General features: G+C 30.5%; 1 long non-coding RNA gene across 1 annotated transcript; it reads right to left on the bottom strand.

The window, feature by feature from the left end:
- Positions 1–1,558: 1,558 nt before the first annotated feature.
- LOC136986339 (uncharacterized) lies at positions 1,559–2,736 on the bottom strand. Its single transcript, XR_010882461.1, has 5 exons — positions 2,600–2,736; positions 2,413–2,517; positions 2,137–2,220; positions 1,967–2,002; positions 1,559–1,652 (listed from the first exon to the last, which is right to left on the bottom strand). It is a non-coding gene; the product is annotated as an uncharacterized lncRNA (long non-coding RNA).
- Between the last annotated feature and the right edge of the window lie 10,546 nt (positions 2,737–13,282).

Genomic DNA, 13,282 nt, shown 5'->3' with positions numbered 1-13,282 from the left:
CAGAGTGAGTATTAAAATGTCAATAGACAAAATAATAATAATAATAAAAATAAAATAAGAACATGATTCGCAAAAGAAATCAAATAGGAAAAGACAGTGAAGTTGAGTTAGCTTTGAAGCTTTGGTTTAATAATGTTTTTATAAAAACTTTCGTAAATTACTCTCCTTTTTAAAAAGACACTAATAGTTAACATTTCTGCTCTTTTACATAAGTTTTGGAAATAAAGTTTTATTGAAAACGGTGGGTGGTTCAACTGGCGGATAAAAGGAGACAACCACAAGTATAGATGCACTTGTAGAGAGGAGAAAGGTTCTGATTTTGTATCAATTGAATTATGGATAAAGACAGAATGACCAAAAATTATTCCCGAATATTCACCAAGAAATATCTATAATGCACACAAAGCGACACTTTATTTTCGTGCAATACCTGATAACACTTACATATTTAAATATGAACGTCCTAACAGATTTAGATCGCTGAATTGCGTGCTAATATTCAAAGCCAGAAAAAAGATTTCTAGTGATTGTAAAAAGTAAATATCCTACACATTTTAAGGGCGTTAAGCATATTTACTGGTGGATTAGTATTCTGCTGCAAATGCCTAGAAGGCAACTTCATTTTTAACAACTGGTTATTTAAACGGAATAAAAACATAAAACGGAACATTGTTTGTTGGTAGAAATTTCTACAGCATATTCATGTTTTAACAATGTGTCATTAAGAAGCATTAAAATAATATTCCTTCTTGTGGATACAACATTACTGATTAAACCATGTGACCACGTAATCGTATCTAACTTAAAGGCATACTTCAGAAAGGAAATATATGGAAGAATTTTAGGAGGATTAGACGAACTGGTTCGACTACTACTGCTAAAAGAATATTTCTATATGATGCACTATATCTTATGACAGTGTCGTGGGATCAAGTGTCTGCGAAGACCATTGAGAATTGTCTTTAAAAGCATCCCATCATCTTAATGTATCATTTTAAAGTTTATTTAATGTAATTTTCCCTATATCGACAATTTTCGAGTCTAAATTCATTTTAAAATACAAGAGGGAAAAATGTGTCAAATTTGACTTTTCTAAACTGATGCTTCTCGCAACTATTCCCTTAATAAAGCCATTACAAAGTTTCTAAAAATTACTTTCCAGTTTTGTCCATATTTTCGAAAATTTTTAAATTTATATATGAAAGATTATTATTTCAAGTTTTAGGTTTAAAAATTTTGAAGTTTAGACTTTAAGATCAATTCGGTATAATTAATCATATTATATCATAAATATAAGGAATTACATAAATCTTTTTTGATTATGCAATTACTGATTGATATCAATTTTGTAAGAAAACACTTAATAATTACATATATATATACTAGATTAAATCAGAATTTTAAAATTATTTTAAAAATATAATTGATTTACGTAATATACAAATTTAAATTTCATTAAATGTATTTTAATTTTAATTAATCAAATTATTTTAATTAAATATGATAAAACTTAAAATTAGCAATTTGAAAAAATCTAATTTATTAAAAGGTTTTTGTAATTAAATTCTAAAATATATTCGTTTAAAAAACGTTGGATAGTGATGATGATGAAGATGGTGAAGAAGATTAAAAAGTCCTCCAAGGCCACAGTACTTGAATGGTAAAACAAATCATATTTAGTGATAAAAATGAATTTTTATTGTGTATGAATCTAAATAAAAATTTCTTCATCTTTTAACAAAAATAAAAAATAAATAAATTTCTATCAATTAATTGTATTTTTATAAATTTTAAATTTAATCTACATAAATAAAGTACAAATTAAATATTTTTATTCATTTAATATATATTTAATTAAATATTTAATAAATTTAAATATCGTAGATATATTGTTTAATAGCTATTATCAATATAACGAATTATTTTAAAATGTTAGTTATAAATGTATTTTAAAAAATAAAATTACTTTTCTTTCTTTCCTTTCAACACGAGAAATACAAATCTAAAAAAATAAAAATTAATTAATTAACTTCATATTATTGTATAAAATATTTTAAATATTTGAAGAAGTACACGGCATATATTATATAGTAGTACTATATATACATAATATTTTTGAATTTAAACAGTTTTTACCTCAGTTATTTTAAATACTGTTTTAGTTTGTTTCAAGTCAATGTATGCTGATGTTTGGTAACATTGTTTCACAGCATTATATATCTAAAACATAATATTTTTCAAATTTTATTAAAATGCAAAAAGAAAAGCAAGAAAACTATTAAACTGAAATAAATGCAATAAACATAAAATTTATAAAGTACGTATGCTCATAATATTATATACAGAATCGTTTTGCTTTCAGCTATAATTGTACTGATTTCTTATAGATATTTTATTAACAAAAATATTTACGTCATGATCAAGAACTTTACACAATCTTTCGAGTTTTTCTTCTCTTCCCAAACGTTTTTCACCCGGATTATTTGAATCGTAACAATTTTCAAAAACTTCAAACGGCTGAATGAAAAATAATTAATTTTCTATTTATTTAAAGAATGTTTGAATATCTTTAAAATTTAACGACAAAGTATCTATTTACTCTGGAGATATTAAATCTTCTTCCACATTCCACTGCAGATCGCTTATCCTTTAATGCTAAAATTAATTATAGCGTATTAACTTTATATATGTATAACGATCATATAATCTTTGTTATAATAAATTTTAACGTGTGAAAATAGTTAACTTACCACAATAACGATCAAGAAAAAATGACGAGCACTCTTGAGAACCTGAGACACAACATATTGAGCAGCAAAGAAGAGATATATTTAATATAATGGTCAAATAATTCATTTCAATATAAAAGTTCTCTACTCTACGAAGAACTACTTTATACGTTTATAATAGAAATTTAATTTATTAATATTACTTTTCCTTATTTATATATATAACAGAAAGTAGGTTAATTAAATCAAAAAATTTATCGATAATTACATGTTCTTGAAATGTAGTATTTATTATTGACATATGATAGATAATTTTTATGCAAATTAGAGAAAAAATATATTTCCATATACATTTTAATATTTGTCAAAATTTATATTATAATTATAATTTATAAATTATAATCTAGAATCGTACGATATTGTTCAAAATTATTGTTTATTAATAACTAATAATATTTTTATACAATTTACGTATTCTTTTTAATATAGTTTATGTGTATTTTTAAGGTTAACTTGTTTTTATACATGCATGCATTAATTTATATTATTTATTTTTGATAAATATAAAGATAATATTGATTGGTTGTATTTTAAGAATTGGAAACATTTTCAATAATGATAAATATTTTCCTGGAAGAAAATTATTTTAAATAAGTTTTAATCAATTATTTATTTAAATAAGTATAATTAACTTTTACAGTTTATCATAATTAACTCATAGTAGTCTGAATGAGCATGAATTAAACTTTAATTTATATTTTATTCAAATTGATAAACTTTACTCGAATAAGTTGTTAACACTGATTAGAATTCCCTGGGGCAGAAAAATAATAGTAATAAAAAAGTCCTGCAATGAATTGCGTAACTTTTCCGGCAAAAAATTTAAAATTGTTGGTTGAAATATCTGTTAAGAGATTTTATTTTTAAAACTTAATTTATGTTATTAATTATTATTATAAAAAGTGACAAAAAGCTTAATTTTGAGGGTAGAGATGAATTTTATAAAAAACAAACAAACCAAAAAAAAAACTGTAAGTGCCAACAAGTAAAATCTTCATTCAATTAGATAAATGATATAATAGCGATTAAAGAGGAATATGTAAACATTTTTGAAATATGTTATAAGAATATTTGATTAAAAAATAGATATTCCATTAATCGGAATTCGACCAATCGGTATTATTACCAAAATAATAAATAATGTTGTCCTGTAAAACGGGTTCAATATAATAATAATTAATTAATTAGCCATATTAAGCACTAACTTTATAGTGTATTTTCAAGACACATGGCAATTTTCATCTTTATTTTTATTTAGTTGGCATATTAAGCACTAACTTTATAGTGTACAGTCAAACCTGTTTTTATGCGGTGGATAGGGACCGCATTAAAAAAAAACGCATTAAAAAAATCGCACGAAACTTCACGAATGGCTGTAAAAAATAGTTTTCGCAACACAATTAAAAAAATAATTTTTTTATGCGGTCAACAGGGACCGCATAAAAAAAGTCTCACATAGAAAATAACTCAAAACCGTACGAAATAGAATTTATTGACAACAGATGTCAGCACTTGACTGCATCGTCTGGTCTATCGTCTGTTTTACATATTTTTGTCCAGGTGGTGTTTTGTTGACTTAAAAAGTAAATAATTTCATTTTTCGCATATTCATGCAATAATATTACTATAATAAGTGCATTTATGCTATAATAAGTTTATTTAGCTATAATAAGTCAACGTGAGACATGACGAATCGCACGAGACTAGTCGCCAACTATACCGCACAAATTAAAAATTCGCATTAAAAAAATCGCACAAATAAAAATCGCACATAAAAAGAGCGCATAAAAACAGGTTTGACTGTATTTACTATTTAAGTGCACCAAAACATGCAGCTTTTAAAACTCTGTGTCATAAATAAGGAAATAGACATCAGTTACGAGAGAAATATGTACTGTACTTTAAGGACAGAACCTCGCTTTAAAACCAAAATGCAGTATATTAAACTCTTAAAACTTCAAGTAGAAAAACGTTGCACACAACACGTGCACGTGCAACTTTTTCATTACACAGAATACTTTATTGTCGTTTTCTAAAGTGATGAAAATTATTCAATTTTTGAAGCAACGTCGTTCTACACCTTTAACTGAAATCAGTCATTGTTTCAACAGATCCACTTCAATTTAGGGGTTTTACGGTTTTTCGCATTTTTTCTGGAAACGCTACTTTGGCGCTTTCAACGTTATTCGATGCGAACCTTTAATTATGGATACAATTAAAAACACAGAAAAGCGTGTCATTACTCTTATCTAGGACTTTGTTCAAGCCAGCTTGCTGGCGCCATCTTGCGATGCGTTTTATTATTAATTAAAATAAGTAACAGAGAGCGTCATTCTTTACGACATATTGTTATGTTTTAGAGCCATTTTTGTTTTGTTTTCGGTTTCGGGTTACGAATTATGAAAAAATTTTTACTACTATGTGCAAAATGTGAATATCTAGATAACTATCTCAACGTTAAGATGTCTGCTGCAACAGTGGCGCCTTTATAGAACCCTAACGGCGAAAATTGTACTATATTTGAAATACTGTTCATAGTTATCCCGTGTCGAGATAGATTGACAAAACTTTTAGGTACGTTTATATGTAATATTTTTGTCTCCAAAGTAGTCTAAAATAGAATACTTTAACTATAGACACCTTTATTTTAATAATGAGATAAACCCATTTATATAAAAGTTTATTATCTCCATGATCAACTAATAGTTACGGTAGACACCCAAATAATAGCGCGGCGTTATTATTTTAAATAAAATTAAAGCGACGTTTAATGTGGACGACAGGTTCAACGAATCAACTATTTTAATTGTTAAAGTCAAAAAAGGCGATAGGTGGCAGTAGTCGGTACAACTTTCGAAATATAATAATAATATTTTAGGTTCATATTTAAATTTAATATGCTAAAATTATACTTTAAAAATTTAATGTATTGTGGGAATGCTTCCCTTATACGGTATAATAAAACAACTATGCTACTAGTGTCACAGACCAAGAGCCCCTAGGTCTGTCACATTATATTACTAAGAACGTTTTCTAATGAAATTAGAAAAATTACTTCATTGATAATAATATTTACGTCACTAAAAACACGTTTTCTAATGACTTGTAACTGGCTATAATCGGTCTTGGGGTCGTTATTTTTTAAGATTATAATTTTATGAATCAATTTGCTCATTAACTTGAAACTTCTTGTCCTGTAAATGTTGTGTTTCTAAATTATTTAGTACATTGATAATTCAAGGAGTTATCATACAGTCTTCATTTTGATGGACAAATCAAATCCTTGAGATAGTCATTCTGCAAGATGCATTTCGAGTCTAGACTCTCTTCAGTTGCAGACTATAGAAAAAGTTGACGCTGATCCTGAGTAAAACCAAAAGGAACATTTTAATAAAAGTGTTTAAAATAATGTAAAAGATAATATAATTGTAAGAGTAAAATTGATAATGTTAAATCACATGCTGAGTTAATAAAATAAATTAATTAAAATAAAACAAAATAAAATATTTTAACTAAAAAGGGGGTTATCTAAGGATACTGTCACTTAATTATAAATAATTTAGCTTAAATTTATCTTTGTATACTAGTACATTTATCAATTAACAGGACTTATTATACTGGAAAATTATGGATGCAGATATTTAGTCTTACAGATCAGAAATAATATTTTTTTTTTTTTTTAGTTCACCTGATATTTCTGTTTTTAAGTTTATTATTTCTTCAACTGTATTTCCCATTCTTTGCGTTTTCGAATTTTCCAGAAATTCGGCTTTAGATTATTAAAGGACATAAAGGGATAATAATTGAATTATAATTAATTATTTTATAAAGTTATCCAAATAACAGAGTTGTAATTTTATTCAATAGTTTTACAACTCTTTTTGTTGTTCGGATAATTTTATAAAATAATTAATAATAATTAAGTAATAGTATCCCCAGGTAACCCCCCTTTTAGTTAAATTTATTTTATTTTAATTAATTAGTTTATAATATTATCTTTTACATTGTTTTAAACACTTTTAAAAAATTTTTATTTTGATTTTACTCAGAATCAGCGTCAACTTTTTGTATAGTCTGCAACTGAAGAGCAGTCTAGACCCGAAATGCATCTTGCAGAATGACTATCTCAAGGATTTCATTTATCCATCTAATTGAAGACCGTTCCTGTGTGATGAGTCCTTGAATTATCAATGCACTATATGATTTAGAAACATAATTTGCTCATGACTTTAAATTAATCTTTTATTGTATACATTTCTGTTTATATTCTGTCTACTTGGACCTTGTTTATTATACTAGTGCAGTTTCTGTATAGTTTTGTTTTGACTTTTGACAAAGTTCTCCTCTATTTGCTAATCGGAAACTACACCAGTCTAATAAGTTGTATTAATAAACAAGGTTCAAGTAGACAGGATATTAACAGAAATTTATGAGTAAGGACAGAGGTAAAAGAAATTTTATTGTATATTTTGCACTAAATCGGTTGGTAAATAAATAAATATATACATACAGTACATACATTATTACTATTATTATTATTATTATATAAGGTAAGTTGGGAAAAGATGTCACTATAGGATAGACTGGAGAAGTGATGAACATTGAGTTAATGCCTAACAGGGCGTTTTGAATTTACCTCGTAGTCAAATATAGTCTTACTAATGATATCATTTAGTACTAGGTAAAATAATATGCTAAGCATGCGACGTGTTTTGGCGCCATTCGGAATTTGTGTCGTGGTGAATCCAAATTTTGGGCTTTTTAATATGTTATAAGAAGGTTGTGTCTGCTTTGTCGAATAAGTGTTCATCACTCATGTTTTTTTTATTTATTTAGGCCTATACTCTTTGGTATTAAGACATGAGCATTGTTGATGCGTAAATTAATTTATAATGTTTTAGCAATAGGAACAATTGAAGGTCAAACCAGTTAATCACGAAATGTTTGCTATGATAAACTATTGGATCCATTCTGAATGCAGGAGATGGGATCGCTTCAATAGCAAAGCCTACATTTGTGAACGTTGCACAATTACATAAACATTAGTTGTGTGTGTGTGTGAGTATGTTTTTTTAATTTTTTGCATGTGTTTTTATAATATTACTACTAGAAGCAAAATTTTATGTAAAATGTTTTCATTTTCTACACATGTTTGTCTCAAATGGTATCAATAGTTTTTCTTGTAATAGAATCATAAGTTTTTATTGTTTACCTGCTTAAGCCACAAAGCCACATCAAGGCGACACCCATTTTGTGGTAGTTTTTTGATTTCCAGAATTGCTTGACAGAATAGCAATCAGAGAATAAAACTGGATATTCGTAACTATTCAATTTATTCAATACACTGAAATTATTTGCTAAACAAAAAACTCAATGCTTGTCACTGCAATTAATGGTTCTTATTGGAATTTTCAGTACAAATTTGTCATTTAAAATTAAATATAGCAACGAATAAAAGATTACTTTGAAAACGTAAATAATTCATAATAACGTATTTGTATATTAATTTAAAATATATAATTATAAAATACAAAATACAAAAGTATAATATACAAATATATTTAATTTATAATTAAATTCATATATAATTTCTAATCATGATAACAAGGTCGAGTAGGGCACATCAAGTTGCTGATTTATTTAAAAAATATATGTAGAAGCCAAATAGGAAGAACTGTGTAAAATCTCATTTTAATTGAATTCGAAATAGAAAATGGATTGGACAGAACACTTTGAATATCACATAAAAATTACGAAAATCGTAAACACTTATACATTGATTAATCAAAAAACGACCTGGCAGAAGTAGAGACGAACAAAAATAAAACTTGTGATGAACGGAAAGGTCGGACGAAGGTGAGAGTTCGAAGGTCGAGTTACAAAGGCGATTTACTAGCTACTTCAAGGAGTAGGAAATATATTTGATATTCTTGTATTTATAATATTATTTATGATCTAAGCCAGTGTTTCTCAAACTTTTTTGTCTGGTGGCACACTGAAATTATTAAATAAAATTCACGGCACCCCTATTATTATTATTATTTGTTTTTTTACGGTTAGTAAAGATATGAAAAATGAAAAGTCTTTGAAAAAAATAAAAGTTTTTTAAAGTAAGTTTATTTCCAAACAACACAAAAATATTCAAAACAAAAGTTATTATTATAAAGGTATCTGGTGATAAAATGAGCTCTGAATTTTTGATTATCTACTAGTGCTAATTGATTCCTTAGCTTTGCTACCAGTAACCACTTCTTGATCATTAGAATCTTCACGTTTTCTTTTTTTAATGAAAAAAATTATTCATAATATTGAACGACATAATTCACTTCAATATTTTATTATAAAATTTAATTACAAGTTAATAATTTATTTGTTCTTGTTGTAAAGAAGAAAAATATTTGTATATGATGCTTTCTCGTTATTGTCTGAACATATAACAATAATAAAAACAACTACTTACTGCATTCAACGCATTTATATTGCACTTCTACTCGCTGCAGGAACAGAAGAACAGACAAATAGTAACTAGTTAGTTTTTTTTAAAATAGTATTTACGTATCGCCAATTACCGAGTCATTGAGACAAGTGGCGATGTAACAAGATTGGTAGAAAAAACCAATATTCATTTTTTATAATTGTTTTAATTATTTATTTAATTTAATACTTTAATTCCATTATTTTAAGTAATTTTAATTTAATTATTTAAAAATTTCGCGGCACCCTTGTGGCGTACTTGCGGCACCCGCTTTGAAAACCACTGATCTAAGCGATTAATAAAAATCGATACAGAGATTCGTCTACTTTGTAGTTATCAAGTAGGTGTAATTTTTCGAACATTTTTGCTTTTTTTCAATAAATGATATACAGTATAAATAACCAGCAACAAGTTGCTCAACTTTCCCGGCAACATTTAAAAATTTTTTGAAGCAATCTGTTAGCATATTTTATATAAAATCTTTTTATATTTTTAACTTTAATATAAAATGACAAAAACCTTAATTTTGAGGGATGTGTTTTATAAAAACTTGTAAATGCTAATAACCAGTAAAATCGTCATTATATCCAACCCTACTGGAGATACACACGGCCCCTCCGTTGTCTCCCCACCACCTCGACCTTTAACCACCAAAATTTAATAGTATCAAACTCTCTACAAACCGCCCTGTAAAATTTCAGAAAGTTTTGACATAAAACACGGGAGTTATTAAGCTTCAAAGAGGGTGAACAAAATCGTGCTCCCCACACACATTCATACATATAGAAATTACCCCCGAATTATTTTGCATTTCTCGACATTTCAAGGAGTTTAATGACTCGAAACCGTGTCGCGCTTGATTCTTGTTGACTACGAACACAATATAGTGCTTACGACGATCACTTGGCTTTTCTTTTCCCTGTTATTTAGTTGTTCGTAGTCAACATTTCAAGGAGTTCTAAGTCCTTGCCATCCCGCTGCCACCTTAATCGCTGCTCGCCATCCGGCTGACCGTCCAAAACTACTCGACATAAAATTAATTGTTGGTAAATAGCTATTTTGAAAGAAAATCAATTCTTTTATCATTATTGCCAGTTGTCCGCGACTGCTTATTCGTCGAATGTATGTTACATTTGCTTATTTCGCAGCTAACCTCTTTCGAGGTCGTTCCACTATCCGCAACCCGTGGACGCGCTCGGTGGCACCTGGCAGTGCCCAGAATGACCGAGAGGCGCGTGCTTATTTAATGGCGGCACGTACTCGCCATATTGTGGTACCGTCTTAGGATTTTTGTGGCATTTTCTAGAAATAGCGTCGCCACTTCGCTATCCCACCACATCCTGATAGTATCACAATTACCTGAAAAAAGTTCTTATCTGAAAATTAATACCTACGTACTGTATAACTCCAAAATCCTTGCGTGTTTATTTCAAAAGTGCAGCATGATCTCGCCCAAAGTCCTAGAATATAAGGTCGTCTCATACGGAAGAAACGATTCTCATTGGTTGCTAATTTGATGTCATTTGAATGCCAAAACAAAACATTTTGCTATTTTTTTCCGGTAAAAATATTGCAAGTTAAAAGTTCGTTGCTTTAATTGCACGCTAATCTCGAATATTGATATTCTGTACATCGTTTAAATTTATACATTTAAAGTTGAAAGTTGAAACCATGGTTACACTATAGCTTTCTATGGAGAAAGGATATGTGTATAGTCTATTTATTTTTTTAAAACACGAGCGCGTTTAATATAGGAATTGTTATATTAAATAGTAAATACTACAGCGCATCGTACCTTCACACGTACTGTAAACTTATACAGTATATATTTCCTATAGAATGAGACATAGAGACCACATCAGAATGTCAAATTGGTAGAGGAAGTTTCATTATTTCCATAAGATTTTATCAATTTAATTATCAACATATGTTTACTAACAGTAATAACAATAGATCTATATTTACTTTCAAACGGGAAAACTTTTACAAAATAACAACAATAGTCCAATTTGAACATTTCTTTCACTGCTTAACTGTTATAAAGCAGTCGCTTGGCATTTGGTTCGGTAAATCCGTAACCTGGCCGTCAGTTTCTGAGATAGCCTTATATTCTGGAAAACTCGGGTTTCACCATGTCAATTTTCAATTAAGTGCTTGAAAATAAGGAACTTACTTTTGACATTTACCACAAGTGTATGGAGTCGATGGGTTTCATGCTTATTTTAGTGGCGGCGTGATCTCGCCACGTTATGTTACTGTCGTAGGACTCCTGTGGCATTTTGTAGAGACAGCGAGGCCATTCGCCATCCCACCACGTCCTGATAGTAACACCGTCATCTGAAAATAAGGTTCTTAACCGCGTATCCATACTTACACTTACGTCCAATGAGTTTCATGCTTATTTTAGTGGCGGCATGATCTCGCCACGTTGTGTTACCGTCGTAGGACTCCTGTGGCATTTTGTAGAGACAGCGAGGCCATTCGCCATCCCACCACGTCCTGATAGTAACACCGTCATCTGAAAATAAGGTTCTTAACCGCGTATCCATACTTACACTTACGTCCAATGAGTTTCATGCTTATTTTAGTGGCGGCATGATCTCGCCACGTTGTGTTACCGTCGTAGGACTCCTGTGGCATTTTGTAGAGACAGCGAGGCCATTCGCCATCCCACCACGTCCTGATAGTAACACCGTCATCTGAAAATAAGGTTCTTAACTGAGTATCCATACTTACACTTACGTCCAATGAGTTTCATGCTTATTTTAGTGGCGGCATGATCTCGCCACGTTGTGTTACCGTCGTAGGACTCCTGTGGCATTTTGTAGAGACAGCGAGGCCATTCGCCATCCCACCACGTCCTGATAGTAACACCGTCATCTGAAAATAAGGTTCTTAACTGAGTATCCATACTTACACTTACGTCCAATGAGTTTCATGCTTATTTTAGTGGCGGCATGATCTCGCCACGTTGTGTTACCGTCGTAGGACTCCTGTGGCATTTTGTAGAGACAGCGAGGCCATTCGCCATCCCACCACGTCCTGATAGTAACACCGTCATCTGAAAATAAGGTTCTTAACTGAGTATCCATACTTACACTTACGTCCAATGAGTTTCATGCTTATTTTAGTGGCGGCATGATCTCGCCACGTTGTGTTACCGTCGTAGGACTCCTGTGGCATTTTGTAGAGACAGCGAGGCCATTCGCCATCCCACCACGTCCTGATAGTAACACCGTCATCTGAAAATAAGGTTCTTAACTGAGTATCCATACTTACACTTACGTCCAATGAGTTTCATGCTTATTTTAGTGGCGGCATGATCTCGCCACGTTGTGTTACCGTCGTAGGACTCCTGTGGCATTTTGTAGAGACAGCGAGGCCATTCGCCATCCCACCACGTCCTGATAGTAACACCGTCATCTGAAAATAAGGTTCTTAACTGAGTATCCATACTTACACTTACGTCCAATGAGTTTCATGCTTATTTTAGTGGCGGCATGATCTCGCCACGTTGTGTTACCGTCGTAGGACTCCTGTGGCATTTTGTAGAGACAGCGAGGCCATTCGCCATCCCACCACGTCCTGATAGTAACACCGTCATCTGAAAATAAGGTTCTTAACTGAGTATCCATACTTACACTTACGTCCAATGAGTTTCATGCTTATTTTAGTGGCGGCATGATCTCGCCACGTTGTGTTACCGTCGTAGGACTCCTGTGGCATTTTGTAGAGACAGCGAGGCCATTCGCCATCCCACCACGTCCTGATAGTAACACCGTCATCTGAAAATAAGGTTCTTAACCGCGTATCCATACTTACACTTACGTCCAATGAGTTTCATGCTTATTTTAGTGGCGGCATGATCTCGCCACGTTGTGTTACCGTCGTAGGACTCCTGTGGCATTTTGTAGAGACAGCGAGGCCATTCGCCATCCCACCACGTCCTGATAGTAACACTGTCATCTGAAAGTAAGGCTCTTACCGGAATATTATGAAAGTTTAATTTTCTCAATTT

Source organism: Centruroides vittatus, unplaced genomic scaffold (assembly GCF_030686945.1).
Source record: "Centruroides vittatus isolate TY-2023 unplaced genomic scaffold, ASM3068694v2 scaffold_1015, whole genome shotgun sequence".
Classification (NCBI taxonomy): Eukaryota; Metazoa; Arthropoda; class Arachnida; order Scorpiones; family Buthidae; genus Centruroides; species Centruroides vittatus.
This window is presented reverse-complemented; position numbering and strand designations above follow the sequence as displayed.